Here is a 14,306-nt window from a genome sequence, read left to right on the forward strand (position 1 = left end):
GTGAGTTACAGGTCATAACTAGTGCGAGAGAATCATCATGTGTGTGTTACAGGTCATACCTAGTGTGTGAGTTACAGACCATACCTAGTGTGAAAGAATCATCACGTGTGAGTTACAGATCATACCTATTGTAAGAAAATCATCACGTGTGAGTTACAGGTCATACCTATTGTGAGAGAATCATCACGTGTGAGTTACAGATCATATCTAGTGTGTAAGAATCATCACATGTGAGTTACAGGTTCTAAGTCGTGTGAAAAAATCATCACGTGTGAGTTACAGGTCATATCTAGTGTGAAAGAATCCTCACGTGTGAGTTACATGTTTTAACTAGTGTGAGAGAATCATCACGTGCATGTTACAGGTCATACCTAGTGTGAGAGAATCCTCACGTGTGAGTTACAGGTAATACCTAATGTGAGAAAATCATCACGTGTGAGTTACAGGTCATACCCAATGTGAGAAAATCATCACGTGTGAGTTACAGGTCATACCCAGTGTTAGAGAATCATCACGTGTGCGTTACAAGTCATAAGTAGTGTAAGAGAATCATCACGTGTGAGTTACAGGTCATAACTAGTGTGAAATAATCATCACGTGTGAGTTACAGGTCATAAGTAGTGTGAGAGAATCATCACGTGTGAGTTAAATGCCATATCTAGTGTGGGAGAATCATCACGTGTGAGTTACTGGTCATACCTAGTGTGAGAGAATCATCACGTGTGAGTTACAGGTCATAACCAGTGCGAGAGAATCATCATGTGTGAGTTACAGGTCATATCTAGTGTGAGAGTATTATCACGTGTGAGTTACAGGTCACACCTAGTGTGAGAGAATCACCACGTCTGAGTTACAGGAAATACCTAGTGTGAGAGAATCATCACGTGTGAGTTACAGGTCATACCTAGTGTGAGAGAATCACCACGTGTGAGTAACAGGTCATACCTAGTGTGAGAGTATTATCACGTGTGAGTTACAGGTCATAAGTAGTGTGTAAGAATCATCACGTGTGAGTTAAATGTCATATCTAGTGTGAGAAAATCATCACGTGTGAGTCACAGGTCATACCTAGAGTGAAAGAATCATCACGTGTGAGTTACAGGTCATACCTAATGTAAAATAATTATCACGTGTGAGTCACAGGTCATACCTAGTGTGAAAGAATCATCACGTGTGAGTCACAGGTCATGCCTAGTGTGAAAGAATCATCACGTGTGAGTTACAGGTCATAACTAGTGTGAAAGAATCATCGCGTGTGAGTTACAGGTCATAACTAGTGTGAAAGAATCATCACGTGTGAGTTACAGGTCATACCTAATGTGAGAAAATCATCACGTGTGAGTTACAGGTCATAACTAGTGTGAAAGAATCATCACGTGTGAGTTACAGGTCATACCCAGTGTTAGAGAATCATCACGTGTGCGTTACAGATCATACCTATTGTGAGAAAATCATCACGTGTGAGTTACAGGTCATACCTATTGTGAGAGAATCATCACGTGTGAGTTACAGATCATATCTAGTGTGTAAGAATCATCACATGTGAGTTGCAGGTTCTAAGTAGTGTGACAAAATCATCACGTGTGAGTTACAGGTCATATCTAGTGTGAAAGAATCCTCGCGTGTGAGTTACATGTTCTAACTAGTGTGAGAGAATCATCACGTGCATGTTACAGGTCATACCTAGTGTGAGAGAATCATCACGTGCGAGTTAGAGGTCATATCTAGTGTGAGAAAATCATCACGTGTGAGTTACAGGTCATACCTAGTGTGAAAGAATCATCATGTGTGATTTACAGGTCATATCTAGTGTGAGAGAATCATCACGTGTGAGTTACAGGTCATACCTGGTGTGAGAGAATCATTACGTGTGAGTTACAGGTCACACCTAGTGTAAGAGAATCATCACGTGTGAGTTACAGACCATACCTAGTGTGAGAGAATCATCACGTGCGAGTTACAGGTCATACCTAGTGTGAGAGAATCATCACGTGTGAGTTACAGGTCATACCTAGTGTGAGAGAATCATCACGTGTGAGTTACAGGTCATAGCTAGTGTAATAGAATCATCACGTGTGAGTTACAGGTCACACCTAGTGTAAGAGAATCCTCACGTGTGAGTTACAGGTCATACCTAGTGTAAGAGAATCATCACGTGTGAGTTACAGGTCATACCCAGTGTAAGAGAATCATCACGTGTGAGTTACAGGTCATACCTAGTGTGAGAGAATCATCACGTGTGAGTTACAGGTCACACCTTGTGTAAGAGAATCATCACGTGTGAGTTACAGACCATACCTATTGTGAAAGAATCATCATGTGCGAGTTACAGATCATACCTAGTGTAAGAGAATCATCACGTGCGAGTTACAGGTCACACCTAGTGTAAGAGAATCATCACGTGCGAGTTACAGGTCACACCTACTGTAAGAGAATCATCACGTGTGAGTTACAAGTCATACCCAGTGTTAGAGAATCATCACGTGTGCGTTACAGGTCATAAGTAGTGTAAGAGAATCATCACGTGTGAGTTACAGGTCATAACTAGTGTGAAATAATCATCACGTGTGAGTTACAGGTCATAAGTAGTGTGAGAGAATCATCACGTGTGAGTTAAATGCCATATCCAGTGTGGGAGAATCATCACGTGTGAGTTACAGGTCATACCTAGTGTGTGAGTTACAGACCATACCTAGTGTGAAAAAATCATCACGTGTGAGTTACAGATCATACCTATTGTGAGAAAATCATCACGTGTGAGTTACAGGTCATACCTAGTGTGAGAGAATCGCCACGTGTAAGTTACAGGTCATACCTAGTGTGAGAGTATTATCACGTGTGAGTTACAGGTCATAAGTACTGTGTAAGAATCATCACGTGTGAGTTAAATGTCATGTCTAGTGTGAGAGAATCATCACGTGTGAGTCACAGGTCATACCTAGAGTGAAAGAATCATCACGTGTGAGTTACAGGTCATACCTAATGTAAAATAATAATCACATGTGAGTCACAGGTCATACCAAGTGTGAAAGAATCATCACGTGTGAGTCACAGGTCATACCTAGTGTGAAAGAATCATCACGTGTGAGTTACAGGTCATAACTAGTGTGAAAGAATCATCACGTGTGAGTTACAGGTCATACCTAATGTGAGAAAATCATCACGTGTGAGTTACAGGTCATAACCAGTGTGAAAGAATCATCACGTGTGAGTTACAGGTCATACCCAGTGTTAGAGAATCATCACGTGTGCGTTACAGGTCATAAGTAGTGTAAGAGAATCATCACGTGTGAGTTACAGGTCATAACTAGTGTGAAAGAATCATCACGTGTGAGTTACAGGTCACACCTAGTGTGAGAAAATCACCACGTCTGAGTTACAGGAAATACCTAGTGTGAGAGAATCATCACGTGTGAGTTACAGGTCATACCTAGTGTGAGAGAATCACCACGTGTGAGTTACAGGTCATACCTAGTGTGAGAGTATTATCACGTGTGAGTTACAGGTCATAAGTAGTGTGTAAGAATCATCACGTGTGAGTTAAATGTCATATCTAGTGTGAGAGAATCATCACGTGTGAGTCACAGGTCATACCTAGAGTGAAAGAATCATCACGTGTGAGTCACAGGTCATACCTAGTGTGAAAGAATCATCACGTGTGAGTTACAGGTCATAAGTAGTGTGAGAGAATCATCACGTGTGAGTTAAATGCCATATCTAGTGTGGGAGAATCATCACGTGTGAGTTACGGGTCATACCTAGTGTGAGAGAATCATCACGTGTGAGTTACAGGTCATAACTAGTGCGAGAGAATCACCATGTGTGAGTTACAGGTCATACCTAGTGTGTGAGTTACAGACTATACCTAGTGTGAAAGAATCATCACGTGTGAGTTACAGATCATACCTATTGTGAGAATATCATCACGTGTGAGTTACAGGTCATACCTATTGTGAGAGAATCATCACCTGTGAGTTACAGATCATATCTAGTGTGTAAGAATCATCACATGTGAGTTACAGGTTCTAAGTAGTGTGAAAAAATCATCACGTGTGAGTTACAGGTCATATCTAGTGTGAAAGAATCCTCACGTGTGAGTTACATGTTCTAACTAGTGTGAGAGAATCATCACGTGCATGTTACAGGTCATACCTAGTGTGAGAGAATCATCACGTGCGAGTTAGAGGTCATATCTAGTGTGAGAGAATCATCACGTGTGAGTCACAGGTCATACCTAATGTGAGAAAATCATCACGTGTGAGTTACAGGTCATACCTAGTGTGAAAGAATCATCATGTGTGATTTACAGGTCATATCTAGTGTGAGAGAATCATCACGTGTGAGTTACAGGTCATACCTGGTGTGAGAGAATCATTACGTGTGAGTTACAGGTCACACCTAGTGTAAGAGAATCATCACGTGTGAGTTACAGACCATACCTAGTGTGAGAGAATCATCACGTGCGAGTTACAGGTCATACCTAGTGTGAGAGAATCATCACGTGTGAGTTACAGGTCATACCTAGTGTGAGAGAATCATCACGTGTGAGTTACAGATCATACCTATTGTGAGAATATCATCACGTGTGAGTTACAGGTCATACCTATTGTGAGAGAATCATCACCTGTGAGTTACAGATCATATCTAGTGTGTAAAAATCATCACATGTGAGTTACAGGTTCTAAGTAGTGTGAAAAAATCATCACGTGTGAGTTACAGGTCATATCTAGTGTGAAAGAATCCTCACGTGTGAGTTACATGTTCTAACTAGTGTGAGAGAATCATCACGTGCATGTTACAGGTCATATCTAGTGTGAGAGAATCATCACGTGTGAGTCACAGGTCATACCTAATGTGAGAAAATCATCACGTGTGAGTTACAGGTCATACCTAGTGTGAAAGAATCATCATGTGTGATTTACAGGTCATATCTAGTGTGAGAGAATCATCACGTGTGAGTTACAGGTCATACCTGGTGTGAGAGAATCATTACGTGTGAGTTACAGGTCACACCTAGTGTAAGAGAATCATCACGTGTGAGTTACAGACCATACCTAGTGTGAGAGAATCATCACGTGCGAGTTACAGGTCATACCTAGTGTGAGAGAATCATCACGTGTGAGTTACAGGTCATACCTAGTGTGAGAGAATCATCACGTGTGAGTTACAGGTCATAGCTAGTGTAATAGAATCATCACGTGTGAGTTACAGGTCACACCTAGTGTAAGAGAATCCTCACGTGTGAGTTACAGGTCATAACTTGTGTGTGAGAATCGTAACGTGTGAGTTACAGGTCACACCTAGTGTAAGAGAATCATCACGTGTGAGTTACAGGTCATACCCAGTGTAAGAGAATCATCACGTGTGAGTTACAGGTCATATCTAGTGTGAGAGAATCATCACGTGTGAGTTACAGGTCATAACCAGTGTAAGAGAATCATCACGTGTGAGTTACAGGTCATACCTAGTGTGAGAGAATCATCACGTGTGAGTTACATATCATACATAGTGTAAGAGAATCATCACGTGCGAGTTTCAGGTCACACCTAGTGTAAGAGAATCATCACGTGCGAGTTACAGGTCACACCTACTGTAAGATAATCATCACGTGTGAGTTACAGGTCATACCTAGTGTGAGAGAATCACCACGTGTGAGTTACAGGTCATACCTAGTGTGAGAGTATTATCACGTGTGAGTTACAGGTCATAAGTAGTGTGTAAGAATCATCAGGTGTGAGTTAAATGCCATATCTAGTGTGAGAGAATCATCACGTGTGAGTCACAGGTCATACCTAGAGTGAAAGAATCATCACGTGTGAGTCACAGGTCATACCTATTGTAAGAGAATCATCACGTGTGAGTTACAGATCATATCTAGTGTGAGAGTATTATCACGTGTGAGTTACAGGTCACACCTAATGTGAGAGAATCACCACGTCTGAGTTACAGGAAATACCTAGTGTGAGAGAACCACCACGTGTGAGTTACAGGTCATACCTAGTGTGAGAGTATTATCACGTGTGAGTTACAGGTCATAAGTAGTGTGTAAGAATCATCACGTGTGAGTTAAATGTCATATCTAGTGTGAGAGAATCATCACGTGTGAGTCACAGGTCATACCTAGAGTGAAATAATCATCACGTGTGAGTTACAGGTCATACCTAATGTAAAATAATCATCACGTGTGAGTCACAGGTCATACCTAGTGTGAAAGAATCATCACGTGTGAGTCACAGGTCATACCTAGTGTGAAAGAATCATCACGTGTGGGTTACAGGTCATAACTAGTGTGAAAGAATCATCACGTGTGAGTTACAGGTCATACCTAATGTGAGAAAATCATCACGTGTGAGTTACAGGTCATAACTAGTGTGAAGGAATCATCACGTGTGAGTTACAGATCATACCTATTGTGAGAAAATCATCACGTGTGAGTTACAGGTCATAAGTAGTGTGAGAGAATCATCACGTGTGAGTTAAATGCCATATCTAGTGTGGGAGAATCATCACGTGTGAGTTACGGGTCATACCTAGTGTGAGAGAATCATCACGTGTGAGTTACAGGTCATAACTAGTGCGAGAGAATCATCATGTGTGTGTTACAGGTCATACCTAGTGTGTGAGTTACAGACCATACCTATTGTAAGAAAATCATCACGTGTGAGTTACAGATCATACCTATTGTAAGAAAATCATCACGTGTGAGTTACAGGTCATACCTATTGTGAGAGAATCATCACGTGTGAGTTACAGATCATATCTAGTGTGTAAGAATCATCACCTGTGAGTTACAGGTCATATCTAGTGTGAAAGAATCCTCACGTGTGAGTTACATGTTCTAACTAGTGTGAGAGAATCATCACGTGCATGTTACAGGTCATACCTAGTGTGAGAGAATCATCACGTGCGAGTTAGAGGTCATATCTAGTGTGAGAGAATCATCACGTGTGAGTCACAGGTCATACCTAATGTAAAATGATCATCACGTGTTAGTCACAGGTCATATCTAATGTGAAAGAATCATCACGTGTGAGTTGCAGGTCATACCTAATGTGAGAAAATCATCACGTGTGAGTTACAGGTCATACCTAGTGTGAAAGAATCATCATGTGTGATTTACAGGTCATATCTAGTGTGAGAGAATCACCACGTGTGAGTTACAGACCATACCTAGTGTGAAAGAATCATCACGTGTGAGTTACAGATCATACTTAATGTGATAGAATCATCAGGTGCGAGTTACAGGTCATACCAAGCGTGAGAGAATCATCACGTGTGATTTACAGGTCATACCTTGTGTAAGAGAATCATCACGTGTGAGTTGCAGGTTCTAACTCGTGTGAAAGAATCATCACGTGTGAGTCACAGGTCATACCTAGTGTGAAAGCATCATCACGTGCGAGTTACAGGTCATACCTAGCGTGAGAGAATCCTCACGTGTGATTTACAGGTCATAACTAGTGCGAGAGAATCTTCAAATGTAATTGTTCAGGGATCATATGATACTGGCTTCAAATAGATAATTAATATTTCATTTAGTTGAACACAATTAGTCATTTCCTGTGTACGTGCGGCATATATACATATTTACGTGCATTTTGAATTATGGTAAATGTGGCTGGTGACAAGGACAATAACAATGCAGTATTGTGATCATAACTTCGTAGTGTTCCTGTTGTTAATGACATGATTTAAACATTCGTAGTAAATGATTCGCGTGAAGCCGGTGGCATATCGTTTGTGAAGGAGTTATATTCAAATTATTTCATATCTCGGCGAACTCACTATTTTGCACAACGTGCTCTGCAGCGTAGCCGACATAAATACGTCATGTCTCAGTCTAATTATGATCAATTCCCGTATTTCCCTGTATCTACACAAAATCACCAGCATAGGTATATTTTTCAAAAATTTAAATTTCTTGGAGTTAAAAATAAATAGAACAAGATTATTAAAATGCACGCCTCAAAGGCTTACGGTCTGCCAATGTGGGTGTGTTGTTTTTTTTTTTTTTTGTTTTTTTTTTTTTTTTTTTTTTTTTGCAGATACGAGGCAGTTCTATTATTGCCTAGTGCCCGTGATGTGTATCACATTTTTTAAGTATTTTCTCTTTCGATCTTTACGACAGAAATGCACGTACGATGACACTATTGATTTATCGTTTGTTCATCACGTGCTATTCCCATGGGAATAGATTTCCACATTATCTCGTATGTGTATTGAGATAACACATTCATTGGAACTTGAATTTTATTCCAAAACACTGTAGATGGATTTTATGGTGATCCTCATTCCCAGGAGACTTTCTGCCCCACGTCTTATTTTTTATTTTATTTTTTTGTGTCGAACGGATAATTTTTTTAATTTTTTTCTTTTTTTCTTTAGCATTCAAAATGTTGATTATCTAAATATTCTGCTTTTTCCCGAGTTTCATCGGCGTTTTGTGCAGCTTGCAATGTTAAAGAGCCTTGAGGCAATCCCATCAATGTGTCTTGGTTTACTAATTACCCAGGGTAATATCTTTTCAATGCGGTTTAAATGGTTATTGTTAGTGCATGCTTAACCTCACTATAACTCGAGGCGTTGAAGTTAAAGTATTTACTCATTAAGTTAATTGGATTTAAATGATTTAAACGATAATTGTTCTCCTGTGACAGTGTTCATTCATCGCCCAGCCATTGGTCGATCAAGTACATGGATATTAACAACAGTAGTTTACATTTCTTTTTTTTCTTGTGATTCAAAAGAGGGGTCATGCAACATGTTCATCTATTATATCTAACAGATGTTCCCAGGGGAAATATAAAGCATGCACAATATATTATTATGATCAAAGCCGTCAATAAACCGGAATTAATAATACAATGTAATGTTCCTATTCTAAGGTAGAAGCCTACTCATATTTGTTGAGAAAGGTGGTCTTAAATCGCATAACACTTGTCATTGGTTTTGTATGTGCAATCATTGAGCTATTGTTCCATATTGACGTTAAACGGCATTACTTTGTGTGTTATTGTGCCGTATTCTGGGGGATTTTCCCAAAATATTTTCAAAATCGTTATATCATTATAATACTATAGAACACAATGTCAAAAAAAAAATTGTTGCCACTTGTATAAACTAAAATTGTTGATATAAGTCAGGGTAGCAGCAATATTCCATCAGTTATATAATCATCTCATTATAATACTGACAAAATGGCCATCCGCTTAAATAAAACCATTATTTTCTCGAAAAATATGCTGGCGACCCCCTTTTTCAAGTCAATATCTCTATATTAACCGGGGGTCAATCTATTTAATGTCAACGGATTCTGGTATTTTCATTCATCAGTACGATTCTACATTAAATAATTCTTAGACGCAAAATGGCCGCCGAGATCTCGCTGAGAGCGAGATTAACGCATCAATTGTTCCAAATATTATTGCTAAATAGATCAAAGGAATTGTGTACACGATCGACGGACGGAAATTGAACACTAATTGAGTGGAAAAAATCAAGTCCTGTTGTTCTCTCGCTGTGACCGAAATCTCGGGGCCATTTGCGCAACGAACCATACATTTGCCTGATATTAGTGTATTACAAGATCTTATTTCAAAGTAACCAGAGGGAAGTTGAGACTTGCAACATATTATGTTGACTATCAGAAAAAAAATATGTACGGTAAAATCCTGTATGTACGAAACAAACACACTAAAGTTCTATAAAATCAATATCATCGTGGAAATAAAAATCTAACTGAAAGCTAATTGTAAAACAAACATTACTCTCACAGGTTTTTTTCTACCACCCATAGCCAATCTCTATGATTAATATTTATCTCAACCTCTAAAGCCAAACTATCTTTTGTTTTGTTTTTGCGACTTAAAGGATTAAATGATTTCTGACATCATGAATTAAGCTTTATGGCACGTATATCTTCGTCAATATGTTAAATTATTGCAATGTAACATGATCAGCGTACAAAACTCTATCAGCGAAATGTCAGTCATGAATTTGTTATTTCACGTAATACACCGCGAATGGTGTGTGTTATATTATATATACGCGACAATGTCTCAGATAACATTTGAATTAATTATGAATATAATCCATAGTCTAGGGTATGTCGTATTGAATTATTGATGCAATATTGAACGGATGCAAGTTTGGATGGTTTGGATTATATAAGTTTATGCTACGGCACCATTACTTACCTTTGGGGCAATCGTGCGAGATTACTGGTTTCCCAATAGTAACTCCGGGGTGATATGAATTTCTCGTCTTTATGATGCTACTGTGACATTGTTTCCTTATATACAATTTGTGTATTTTTGTAAATATCGTTTTAGCTATAATTTGCCCTGTTTATTTCCACATTTTCTCTGTACACTCTTTTTCTAATTTCCGCAGTTCCTAATGTGTCCGTGTCTAACACATATGTTCAGTTACGTAACTGTAGCTATAACAACAGTAACACGTAAATGAATTTCTTAGGTATGTTCAAATTTAATGGTGTTTCAGAAATCACGTTTTCCATTTACCCAAAGTCTTTTGTTGAGAGATTCTCTAGTGGTCACTTTTTGAATGGATTCTAATCTCCTGGCTAACTACTGCGCTTGGTGTGTATGTATGTACTTATCGAAGAAGATTTATTAGAATTCTTCTATTCCCTTCTGAAAACGAATTATCTGCTTTCCGGATTCAGTGAGAGTCAAGCGACTCGTACACTTTATAATTAGACTGCCTGGATATTATTAGTTTGACTTGCGTAATTAGTGTAACCTGTCCTCCCTCATGAATAATTCATTGGTATCGCTGTAGTGATGATTATTTCATACATTATACACACATTGGTATATATAATTTAGTATTACGTCACCATAATCCACTAGACGTCTCATAATAGGTTGTAATTGAATCTATTCGAAATACTTTTAAACACTGTGTATTTAATTCCCTAGCACACAGTGATACGTAAAATCGATTTAGTATACGTTACTCGAATTCTAAGTATCTGAGGTGTTTTATTGTATGAAGAACCATACCATTCATAGTACACATGTCGCTGAAGTTTATTTAAAGATTGGTTTTTCAATGGTGTAATGAAGTCGATTCCATTCCGCGAGGCTTAAGATGTTTATTCCGATAATCAAGTTTAATTGGTTGTCGGGACAGGTACCGTGCAATAAATAAGAAGAAAAATACAACACGTGGGTTTGACTATACTAGCGCGCGTCTTGGGTCGAAGTGATATGCTTTGTAGGCAATGTGCCGACAGTTTTCAAGTACATACTATTCACATTAGGAATGAAGCACTGCGTCTTTGCCGATTTCACGTTTGTGTTTTGAAATCGTGTTTAATGAACTAAATATCTATGTAATCGTTATCATTATGACAATAATGAATGCATGTGGATATATTGGCACTGTGGAATAGATATATTGTCATGTCTGTTAAATAATTGCCTTACATGACTTTCTACACAACGGTTCTACGCAAGTTTGCAATTATTACTCTAAGCATGCTACTACTGTAACGCTTGTTATTTTGGACAATGCATTTCCTGGCGTGGCGCGTAATGCATAAATTGACAATAAGCATTTCTGTATATGCCACGGTTGTGTTAATCTAACTGCGTGACTCGGTACAATAAATAGATCATAGGATCCTACATTGTTATACTCTTGGTTGGGTATTTCTTCTGTTAACCAACAATCACACTTGGTGAAGTTCTCGGAATAACTGGTATCTGACTTATATATCTAAGCATACGGGACACACGGTAACGATTGAAAAAACAATCGAAACCGCACCGTGAGGGACATTTTAATAACGTTGCTTTTCCGCAACAAACGCAGATTTCGGAGATTGTAGAATTGTATTGAAAGGTTAACATATTGTGCACAGTCTAAGAATGTACAACCTCAGGGAACGTAGGCATAATGTAGTGCATCCACGGATGGTGTCTATGATGCATTACATTCCATTATTGCATCTACAGGCAGTCTAATGCTTTAATCATTCGTAGCCAAAAGGTGTCACTTTGATGGACCTACCATCTCACAGTAAATGCACCTTCATCATTGCGATAATGTCTTCTACTCACTCATCGAGTCCTCGAGTGGTGAATAACCTCCTGGGGGTAACTCAAATTATTTTTCTGGCGTCAAAGAAAAAATGTTGTATTTATAGATTTTTTCACAAAAGCGCAACAAAAACTGATTCGGTTCTTCCCGAGGGGTCGACTTAATAACGCTCAAGTATGGTTGTATGAATCTCCTTTTTCGAATATTCAACTTTCTGAGTAGCTGTTACATTATCAATTCATTAGGTACATTGATGAAAGTTGCGATAAATATAATATATAGAAAATGTTAGTAGATACTCGTAGTTCTTGGTAATTATTCGTTCGATATAACAAGATGTGAGTACCATTGCCTGAACCGTACGTGGCATAGCTTTTACAAATTTACCTGCCTCTAGCTCGAATCCTAAGATTGAGGATCTTTGATAATGAATTAAATTATTGTTATTTTCAACCTCAATTAGTCAATAAACAGTGTACCTATCAAAAGCCTTGTTTCTTGCGATGTGATAATTTGTAGGTAGGCTCCATTTGTTCATGTTTTTTTAATCGTAATATAAATATATAATAATGTATACAAAAAACTTAAGAACGTTAAGTAAAACAAAACAAAAATATTCAATATTAACAAAAAACAATAGAAATAAAAAAATGGAGTCTATCGGATTTTAAACATATTGACTACTTGCATGCTATTATGACCATCGCCTGGCGTCATTATGGCGTCGTTGTGTCCGGTTCAGCCTCAGTGACTTAAGCATCTCTTAAGCCTAATTCAACATGGCGTTCGTGGACGTAACGTTTACAGCCTAAAGGCACGCCTGAGAAAATTGAACCGAATTCTACATCATAACACTAGACTAGTGTTATATTCAATAACACTCGCGTTATAGACAATCCCACTCACGTTATACGCAGACCCAATCTGGTTAGACAGACGTAATCCCACTCGTGTTACACGTCATCACATTCGCGTTTTACGTAATCAAACTTTAGACAGTCGCCCTCATTACAGTCCCTCGGATAGAGGGACTGTGCCTTCATACTTATATTTGCCAAAAACCCTATAGAGTTAGGGTTAGGGTTATATAGTTATACTTTTCCAAACATTCCAAACATAAAGTGTGTATATGTTTTTTTGTGTTTAAATGGACATTTGCGGTGTTTTCAGTTAAATTGATTGACCTGTTGAGTAGCTGACTCGATAAGGCCACTACGAGTAGTTAATTATGGAGTAGCCTCGGAAAGATAACGGCTTTTAGTTATCTTCACTTTCTGATAATAATAAGTCAAATTGTATTTTTAATTAATTATTGATTTAAAGCGTATGTACATTCAGTGAATTATTTAGATGTTTGTCTTCCCAGTCTTTCAGTTCAGCTGAATTTACTACAGTAATTGATGCCCCAATGTGCACGTGATTACAAGCATGTTAACACAAAAGAGATTGAGGTGGAGTGGATCGTTTAGCATTTTCTTCTCTAAAGATGTTGCGGCAACTAATGGCCATTGCTACAAAAAAGTCGTTTCTGCCATTTCTATGACGAATTGAATTCTGTATCATGTACAACCGAAAGAATATGTGGAATAGACCTTATAACACCATAGTTGTAAGTAATTCCAGTCGTCAGTGAGTATTGCTCATGCTAGAATTTGTAGTAGGGATTTTTAGCCTGTAACAGAGGACTACATTTTTGACTACGTCATCGTGTACCTTGATACAAACTCTAATTATTATTATGAAACGTTCTAAAACACTCGACAACGCACAGTACAAAGCTCGGTTTTAAGCTGTTTACAACTTTTAGCTCTGCGACACTCCCTTACTCAAATGAATGGTCAGTAATCTTAGTTTATATAGCATGTATACTATAAAAAATAACCTCATAAAAGTTTTAAGATCAAACAATGATACTTTATCTTTAGAATGATGGCGTCTCTTAGCAACAAGGAACGTTTAATGGTGGCGTCCTTAAAAGCATTTTTCTGAAATGTCGATTATGATTATGATTGACGAGCGTTCACCGAGTACAAGTGAATACAAGTCATAAAAACTACTTTCTTTACATTGGTTCTTAGTGGAACTCATCCATCAGCAAGTCATATGTTTATTTGTCGCATCCGTGTCCATTATCTACGAGTTATTGCCATTATCGCTCTTCCGCTGTCTAACATTTTAACGGCTACTCATATTGAAATATTATAATCCACATTTCAAGAACAATGTTGGTGTTTGTG

General features: G+C 38.3%; 1 protein-coding gene across 1 annotated transcript in view; it reads left to right on the forward strand.

The window, feature by feature from the left end:
- The window catches only part of LOC102807052 (von Willebrand factor A domain-containing protein 5B1-like), a 61,500-nt gene that overhangs the window by 26,915 nt on the left and 20,279 nt on the right, over positions 1-14,306 (forward strand). The gene's annotated exons all lie outside the window — the stretch shown is intronic.

Source organism: Saccoglossus kowalevskii, chromosome 15 (genome assembly GCF_978046115.1).
Source record: "Saccoglossus kowalevskii chromosome 15, keSacKowa6.1, whole genome shotgun sequence".
NCBI classification, from domain to species: Eukaryota; Metazoa; Hemichordata; class Enteropneusta; family Harrimaniidae; genus Saccoglossus; species Saccoglossus kowalevskii.